The sequence below is a fragment of the Protomyctophum bolini genome (assembly GCF_963924005.1).
Source record: "Protomyctophum bolini genome assembly, chromosome: 23".
Classification (NCBI taxonomy): Eukaryota; Metazoa; Chordata; class Actinopteri; order Myctophiformes; family Myctophidae; genus Protomyctophum; species Protomyctophum bolini.
In genome coordinates, this window is record NC_137884.1 from 24,021,174 (window position 1) to 24,031,259 (window position 10,086).

At 40.0% G+C, this 10,086-nt stretch overlaps 1 protein-coding gene across 5 annotated transcripts in view; it reads right to left on the bottom strand.

The window, feature by feature from the left end:
• Window positions 1–8,061: 8,061 nt before the first annotated feature.
• cacna1c (calcium channel, voltage-dependent, L type, alpha 1C subunit) overlaps window positions 8,062–10,086 on the bottom strand; it is a 238,693-nt gene continuing 236,668 nt past the window's right edge. For all 5 annotated transcript variants that reach the window (XM_080757917.1, XM_080757916.1, XM_080757918.1 and 2 more), the window contains one exon: window positions 8,062–10,086. This exon is cut by the window's right edge and continues 3,032 nt beyond it. The gene's annotated coding sequence lies outside the window, so the exon portion shown is untranslated.

Below are 10,086 nucleotides of genomic sequence, written 5' to 3' on the forward strand. Positions count from 1 at the left end.
TAAGAAAGAAAGAGTCCTGTCAGTTTTCCTTTGATAAACCAAACCCACAAACATGTTAATAAATTAATTAAAAATGAATTGAATTAGTATCGAAGCTTTGGACTTAAATGGCTCTGCTGTTAACTCGGTATATGAATGTATGATCGTATATAAGCCAACTGAAATGCTCCATAGTATCGGCTTACTGCATATTGTCGCTGTTTGGGCAGAAACCTTGTATCTCCATATAGCCTATTTAACGATTTATTGTTTTTAATAAATAAATACCATATTTGATACTTTTCTGTATGACAGTGTTGCACAAAAGTAGCAAAAATACCTGGCCTAGAATTGCAATTTATTTTTTAATTACACCTATAATGACATGCCCAAAATATAGGGATGTCATACTGTAGGTCTGAAAGTGGTTGAAATATGTCTATAGCTAATAAAACGGGATCTCCGCCGAGGGTTTGTTAAGTCGCACCGTGAAAAAAAGAATGGGAAATGTGTGACGTTATATGATAAAAACTAAAACATTCTGAATGTCTCACAATGGAGAGGCTGCCGGTACAACAAATGGAGAGGCTGCCGATACAACAATGGCCGGTTGTTTGACTTGAAGATATTGGACAGGCAGTTATAATAATAATAATCATGTGCTTCATTTCTGGGCTCACCTTCCCTTTTGAAATACACAACAGTGACTTCAGAGGAGGAATACGAAATAAGATTCAAAACTACAGCAGACCTACAAGCTCACAAAGGCGTTGCACCGCGACACGTCGTGAGCTTGAAGATTTGCTAGTTTTGAAAAACTTTGAATGTTGAAAATGTCAATGCCAAAATTGGGACACCATGGGGGAGAGTTATGAGGAGCACGGCTTGAAGTTGTGCGGCTTGCCCGTTTTTCCTCCTGGAATGTTCCCCAGTAAGAGGGATAACTTGTAATATACTATTGGCAGTTTGTATTCTGAAAGGCATTATCATTTTACTTATATTGACCCTATAAACAATTTAGTATCATTTAGTATAATGTAAGGTTTTTCCCACTCAACGGTACCTCGTCAGATAATCCCCACATAGCCAACAACTTCCGTGAACAGACTTCACTGTAGCCTTTTCATAAATTATATTTGCCTCTCCCACCCCTCACTGGGGAAGATTCCGGGAGGAAAACAGAAAAGGGGCGAGTTGTCCTGTTACCGCGGTAAGTACTGGGAGCTGATGGTAGGTGTTGTGCTCCACCTCAGCAATCCATCTCCCAGGGGGTCTATAGCGACTAGCGCATTGTGAAACGAGGATAGACTCCCATCTCCCAGGGGGTCTAGTGAATAGCGCATTGTGAAACGAGGATAGACTCCCATCTCCCAGGGGGTCTAGCGAATAGCGCATTGTGAAACGAGGATAGGCTCCCATCTCCCAGAGGGTATAGCGAATAGCGCATTGTGAAACGAGGATAGACTCCCATCTCCCAGGGGGTCTAGCGAATAGCGCATTGTGAAACGAGGATAGACTCCCATCTCCCAGGGGGTCTGGCGAATAGCGCATTGTGAAACGAGGATAGACTCCCATCTCCCAGGGGGTCTAGCGAATAGCGCATTGTGAAACGAGGATAGACTCCCGCGCACCGGCCCTGGCTGACAACGACAATAAGCCTCTCTGAATTACTCACTTACATTCCCAACTATACTCAACTTGACTGTATATGTGCATGTGTCAGATTATGTGCGCTTCGCCATCATCGTCTGATGAAGTATAAAATATCATCGGAGAATTTATCATTTACGGAAGGTTTAGGGCTTCAGTGGTTAGAGATTAACCACTGTATTTGTAACCGTGTACACGTCTCCAGTGAGCAGCTCTAACCCATCTGCCCATTGCAGGGGTCTGGACACTGCATGCTTCCGTAGCACTAATAGCTCATATAGGTGGTAAAGCTACTGCAACGTCATGCATGGTTTTTCTGTGCAAATATCCAAGCCGCTTACAAAACCTCTCTGACATCAACCGTCACACCAGAACTTCAGTGAAATAAATGCGTGGGTCTGACAGTCAGAATCCCCATAATGCATCACAAAGAGTACAAAATGTAACCCAAAATGGACAGTCGACTATGAGCATGTTACCGTATAGCCATTTTTCTTTAAAATATTTTTTGATTTTGATACAATATACGGTAGAATAATGCACTGTGCATGTGTTGAATGATGACAAATCTTCATTACTGTACATGCATCTACAGAAACGGACCAGTTTTCTGTTTGACGTGTGTCTTGATAAAAGTCTTTCTGCTGCTCTATACTGTTACGCTTCTCTTACATCCCGGTATGAACTTGATCTTAAAAGTTATATTATTATTAAATCCAATCGATCAGACTAATCTAATCTTATCAAAGTTTAGTCTTCAGTGTACACCATTTATGTACAGGCAGATGCCCAAACCAAAAGGAACCGTATCTATATTGCATTCTAAACTTAAATAACATTAAGATATTGGTCAAAACCAACGCTATACCCTTCCTCAAATAGTTTTCCTAAATCGAGTTCCATTCAACTCACAACAAAACTCACCTCCTTTCCTTATATTAATTTTGTTGAAATAAAATATCCCCTAATATCACACCTCCGTCCATGCACCACTTTTCCATTTATAATCTTATGAGATTAGATAGTTTCTATATTAGGTTATTATCTCAGATACAAAACATTTTGAACATGTATAATTATGTCGTCTCCATTTTCCATCCGTCTATACGACGATATATATAACCATATGTATAACCAACAACAACGCTGTTTCTTCCAAGCAAACCAAATTAAAGGGAATTCAAAGTCTTTACTAAATACAATATCATGTCAATTGTGCCTAGAAAAAAATAAAATCTATATATTAAAATATGTGTGTCGTCAGGATCAAGTGATCGATAAAGTATTTGGCTTATACAAGAATATATAATAACGTTGCTCTATATGGGCGGGAAACTGAAAGGGATTCTCTCTGTAGTCTGTCAAACTATTTGTGGGGGTTAAGAAATACACCCCAAAGTCTCTCAATTATACATAATTTATCGTACAAATAATATAATTGATAAAAAATACATAGATTATACCTTTATGCAATTATGATGAATGAGCGCAGCCTTATAAAACTGACCTGGGTCTCTAAATGTATACACAACTACTCCACTATATGACTTACTGTACTTATATCTGCATCTGCGGAAATTATCTAAAAAAGGATGTTTCAAGTCATCTTCTAAACCCTTCTCTGGCAAGAAAATAAATAAATAAAAGCTACATATTATCTTTTAAGCATAGAGAGTCCTCGATAAACCGGAGTTTATTTTGTTAGATATGTATAATAGTGCCAAAAACAGTGTTGTGCAGAGGTGCGCGCACACACACACACACACACGCACACACACACGTGTGCGCACGCGCACGCACACACACACACACACACATGCACGCCACACACACACACAATATATGAGAAAGGAAGGCATGTGTCTCAGAGCTACAAATAACACATTTCATCTACACCAGGGATAGTTTACTGGTTTGACCTTCAATTCCTCTCAACTGCAGGTTTCACTAAAGCATGTTAGAACTATACGACCACATACAGAAACAGAACCATCTGATTCTGTTAGAACTATACGACCACATACAGAAACAGAACCATCTGATTCTGTTAGAACTATACGACCACATACAGAAACAGAACCATCTGATTCTGTTAGAACTATACGACCACATACAGAAACAGAACCATCTGATTCTGTTAGAACTATACGACCACATACAGAAACAGAACCATCTGATTCCGTTACTATACGACCACATACAGAAACAGAACCATCTGATTCTGTTAGAACTATACGACCACATACAGAAACAGAACCATCTGATTCTGTTTGGAATCAAATGGCAAAGTGAAATCGGCCATTTTTGTCCAAGAGATGGGAAAAAATTCCAGTTTACCAAAGCCTTGGGGGCGTTAAGTAGTTAATTCTTGTTGGCTGCTTTATCGGATTTGTTCCCACCAAAAAAAAAGACACCAGAAATTCTGCTGTAACCAATGGCTGGTCAATTAACTAACGACTAACGAGCAGCTATAGTGTCAAGTAGAGGAAACATCAACAAGGACATAATCAAACATTGCTTAATAACAATCAACATTACTATGGTATTTAATTGGTCAACTTTAGGACTAAATGTAAGGTGCACCAAAAAAAAAAAGGGAAAAGAAGAACAGGTAAACAATGATCATTCATTAAACCAGTGATACACAGAACCAACATTCCAGCCATTTCCTACCACTGAGCATTAAAATGTATCCATTCTACAGCTAAGATGCTTTGGTTAGCATGCAGGGCCGTCCTTAGGAATCTGGAGGCCCGTTTCAAGACCAAATATGAGGCCCCCATATATACCTATGACATAATTATTCTGTTGATACAGCCGTATTGATACAAATAGTTTGACTGTTCAATATCACACACACACACACACACACACAACCATTACTTTCGACAGTTAGCAACAACAACACCTCTCCTCATCCTGTCGTCCCTTCACAATTAAAGTGTCTCCCCTTTACCTCCCAATGCTGCACAATACAAGGTTATTAACATTAAATAGGTGTAACTTAACATTGTTGGAGAGAGCGAGGCAGTGAGTGAGCGAGCAGTAAATATCAATATAACTTTAATATAAATATCAATATAACTTTAACCATACTATATCTTCATAATCAAGATTTTATCTCACTAAATACATTCCATTCGGTCTTTTATAACCGCACTGTGTGTGTGTGTGTGTGTGTGTGTGTGTGTGTGTGTGTGTGTGTGTGTGTATTCCTATATAATATACAATCATTGGCTAGAGGTGAGACAAGATACAATAACTTATGTACGATCAATAGTACAGTATACCCCTGGAGAGACACCGCCGGTGCACATAAAACATCATCAGTAACTTGGATACACAATGTTACCGTCTGAAAACCCTTCTGCAAAACAAACGCAGCCAAACAAAGAATAATGTATACCAAACCGTCACAATCCATAACTCTTCCATAACATTCATGAATCCTCCCTAGCTGTCATCTGAAATACCCGTTTCACCCGTGGCTCCTCTAGCCCATTCTGACCTGAGATCAGATTCATACGAGGTTTCCACTGGACACACACTGGTCTGATTAACCCATTCTGACCTGAGATCAGATTCTAAAAATGTCAGTCGTTCTTCGATTTTTCAAAAAAATAGCAGACCTACAAGCTCGTAGCGCGCCACTCGGTGGCGCGCTATGAGCTTGTAGATCTGCTATTTTTCAATAGCTAAAGCATAACATGATGCTATAACACCAAAATGGGTTCCCGTTCAGAATGGGTTAAATGCATCGTTTCCCACAGGCAACTATACGTTGCCAGCGTGTCATTGGGGACTCCAGACTGACCTGTATAAACACAGGACGTTCACACTATAATGAAACTATTACTAGCCCACTTCCAGTGTAGGACTGAAGCCATATGAAACACTGCTCTGGTCCGGGTTAAAGAAGTTATAGCCACGCGAGACAACCAAGCTACATTTATTTGGGTCTGCTCACTGCTCACAATATGAAGAACATTATTGGGTACACTCTTGTCTTTGTACTATTTAACTGGACTGTATAGTTCTTGACATACTAATGGCTTAATACTGGCAGTACTGTGGGTTCTGGTATAGGATAGAAAACCAGCAGTAAGTAGCTGCATTGGTCAGCCGATAATCAGCTCATTTGCTCCAATCAACACAAATCATTCCATACCGATATGATAGTAAACCAGCAATAGTAGGGATTCTGAGAGGATATAGGATATGAAACCACCAGTATTGGTGTTCTGGTATGAACAACACTGGAGGTCCTGCAGGTAGGATATACTGTATAAAACCATAGAGGTCCTGGTAGGATAGAAACCCAGCAGCATTATAGGTAGGATGGACCTTTTAAGGGTCCATTTGGTTTCATTTCACACTCTCAAGAGTTAAAGATCTTTGGTTACCAAACACTCGCATCATTTAGCTGCAGGGGGACCACCTGGAACCCCCTCAAGGAGCACCGGTGGTCCCAGGACCACTGGATGAAAACCACTGATCTAGAACATGGCCACTTTTCTGCTCTGATCTCCTCCACAGTTGTTTACCATTATGTTTGCATCCTGTCCAAGTTATTGCATTGTTTTTGCATATGTGGGATGCAGGGGGCGCGGCCCAGTTTCACTGCAACATGCTTCTGTCACCGCCTGCCTGCCGTGCTATTCTCCATATGCGGCCATCTTACCATATAAGTTAATGGCAAGGTGCTACCTTAGGTGCAACTTCCCACAGGCAGCCCATTCATTCAAACTGAAACATCTAATTGTATTAAACAACGTCAAACTCACCAACATTGCAGCTGTGTACGGAAAGCTTGAATTATCCTCTTTCTATATCCTCAAAGTGTTTGTTTCATAAAAATCCACTGTATACATGTCATGAGCTACTTTGTGTCCTGCATGCAGGTGATTCTTTTTCCAAGTGCTGGGAGTTTGGAAGCGCTCGTCAGACATCACTCAACATGTCCTGCGTTCCACCTGTTTTGAATTAGCACATGATGCAGCAGGACATTGCTTTACTGAAAACGAGTGCTTCCAAACTCTGATGGAAACATATGGCCTCAACTTCCTCTTCTTCCACAAGTTCTGTTAAAGGGACACTTCACCCTTTTTGCAAAAAAATACATGTTAATGACGTTTAGAAGCTTTAGATCACTTTCCTGGGGGTATTTATGTGTGTAATATGTGGTTTTAGATATTTTAGATTGTAGCAGTGAGCCTGTTGTCTCTGATGTCATGGACACTGGTCTCACTACCTTCCTTAACATATATTTTTTTGCAAAAAGGGTGAAGTGTCCCTTTAAATGCACTCACCTGCTTTCCCTGCTCTAACTAGCTGCTGATTGGACAGCTTAGCAGTGGTGGGAGGTAACCAAGTACATTTACTTGTATACTCTATATTTCTACTTCTACTCCATTATTATGTCAGACGCCAATAGTGTACTTTTTGTTTTTACTCCACAACAATTATGTGAAGTTTCACTTACAAGTTACTTTCATATTATGATAAAAAATAAATAAAAAATAAACATTAACCAATTAACGAATCAATTAAAAAAAATAGCCAATCTACAAGTTTCAAGACAAAGACATTTTTAGTAGGCTACTTTGGTCATTTTACTTGTGAATACTTTTTCCAACACTGGTGAGTGCAATGAACATTCTAGGGCCTCACTCACACCTTTCGATCTAGCATACAACATTGATGCATGCTAGATGTAAGCAAGATGTACAGTAAGTGTCATGGCCGCCCCAATGCATTTCCAATGGAAGTCACATGGTTTGATACTGTACAACATTTTGGACTACAAGCTGTTGTATGGCTTCCGGCTGTGTTTCGACTGCCCCCCCCCTCCCCCTCATACAACACAAATGTTGTGTCAAACCATGTGACTCCCATTGGAAATGCATTGGGGCGAGATGTATCACACCCTTTGTATACAACAAGCATACATCAGTCTGTTGCGAAGGTGTGAGCGAGGCCTATAGGAGTGCAGTGCAGACATCCGGGCAGGCAGGCGTGAAAACACTGAGTCGAGAGCCTAGTGAAACTGCAATGCTTTACTCTCCACATAAGAGTGCCTATAAGCTTCCAAATGTGATCAGCATCCTTCTATCCAAACCAAGTTTCACAGACAGCACAGCTGTGGGATACACTTGCTGCAGTGTGCGTGCGTGCATGTGTGTGTGTGTGCGTGCGTGCAATCCTCACTTCAACTTGTAATCATTGTTTGAATTGTATTATCATTTGTTTGGTTATCTTTGCATCTTGCTACAGGCTGCTCAAAGGTAGGCCTATAGGCCTACCATTTCCACTTAATAGACTCCTTTCCCCTTACAAAAAGCCTTCTTTTATTATAATATATTTTATGAAATATGGAATATGGCAGTGTTTCACCTTATAAACCAGTTCAGCGGTTAATATTCCCAAAAGTCTGGGATTATTCCCAAATATTCCCAAAAGTTTGGGTTTTACACCTGTTTCCTATATTCCATTTCTCAAACAAAAGTCCCTCTATGGACACATGGGCATTTATAGTATAGGTATAGATTGACTAAATCTGAGCTAAAGGGCATTCTTAAGTACATGTTGTCTAGAGCTGGAGGGAAAAGAAGTGAGATGCCTGCTGCTTCAAAATGAGTTACTACTGTATGAGTATACACAGTGCACTGCTTAAATACTCCAGTGGACTCTGGTGTCGCACGCCAAAAATAGTCGATCTACAATCTCTGAATGCAATGCGACACGATTTGATCCGACATGAATGGTAACCGAAAAAGGAAAATAATCCTTACAGCGTTGAGTGTCGTTTGAGAAAATATCAAACCTTTAAAAATGTTAATACTTTATTTCTGGGTGGCAAAAGTATGTCATACAATAATATTTTTTGTTTAGAATCTACTCTCAAATGGAAATCATTAATTCTAATGTAGAAGTCATAAATGATCCTTCTATATACTTGTTGAGGTGTGATGTGTTTTAGTGCTGGTTCATCAACATGAATTATATTTTAAAGCTATAAGTTCGCACCTCATTGCACAATCTTGAAGAATATGATGCATCTTCAACAGAAAAAGTGTCAGCTACAACATGACAATGTAAAAATACGTATTTAAATATAGTTCTGCTTCAATGTTGGTGGTTTGACGTCATTCTTTTTCCAAAACACGAATGTACAATGTACAATACAAATATAAAACGTGTATATATATATATATATATATATATATATATATATATATATTATGTCTCATGACTTCCATCTAAACAGAGTTGAGCTAAAGGGGGATTTCCAAGTAGGCTACAGAAGAGCTTTCAGGGGTGCTATAGCGGCAGTATGTGGAGGTGTTATATATGTTAGTATGTGTGAACATGGTGTCATATGTAACGTACTATACTGTTTACAAACTGCTAGACTTACAGTGTGTGTAGTATATTGTTGCTATCGGGCATATTCTATTCTTTTTCTCCCCGCAAATTAACGCCCGCCTACTTGATCATACTACAACGTCACACACAAGCTTCAAACGGAGACAGATCCACAAGCTGGAAACGCGCCACATGTTTTGAGCTCGTTTATCTGCAACTTTTGCTTTTTTTTAAATAAATTTGAATACTGAAAAGTAACAGTTTTGCACATTAGGAGGTTTCCACGCGACCAGCGACGATATACTGTACTACTATGACCCTCTATGAGTCTATAGGCTCTGAACCCCCTGTATATTTCAGTATTATTATAACCACATGAACCCTCGCATCCCATCCCAACGCAATGCGTTGTCTTGTCAGCTTGTAGGTTGTCTAAAAAGAACATTAAAGAACCTTCTTTAATGACTGGGACCACAGAAGGACAGAGCTCTCTGTCTGCATCGCCATACCGAACCAAACAATCTCGCACTATAAGCTCCAAAATGTGAATAAATCATAATACGAGATCAGAGCTCATAGAGGAAAAGATTTGTGTTGGAAGTCCTGTAGTGTCAGACAGTCTAGCAGCGCTATTAGGTAATTTGACATCTGACCTGTCAAATAATTGTGAGATAAGCCGTGTGTCCAACTCCAAAGTGTCATCTGCACATTGCCCACGAGGTCAGTGATTCTAAACCTTTTTTCTTTAAATGTCAAGGACTCCCATTTTGACCACGGATGCGCATAACTCTGAGAGGGGACCCTTACAGGTCCATCTGGACCTGTAAGGGTCGAGTGTCAGACATGCCCGGACCCCACACTGAGAACCATGTGGCGCTATGACCTCATGAGTTCTATACCGTCTACGATCATCGTTCCATGGAGAAGAACAGCAACGGTTGTCCTTCGGGCTGAGCTACAAGGCTGCAGTGCTTGTTGATTTTAACCTTAAAATAAAATTCCACTGTAGGTTCACCTCAGTGGAGATGTTGTACTTAACCCTAAACTTAAATGCAGGTATGGGTATGTTGGTGCTGTGCGACTTTTCAAGAT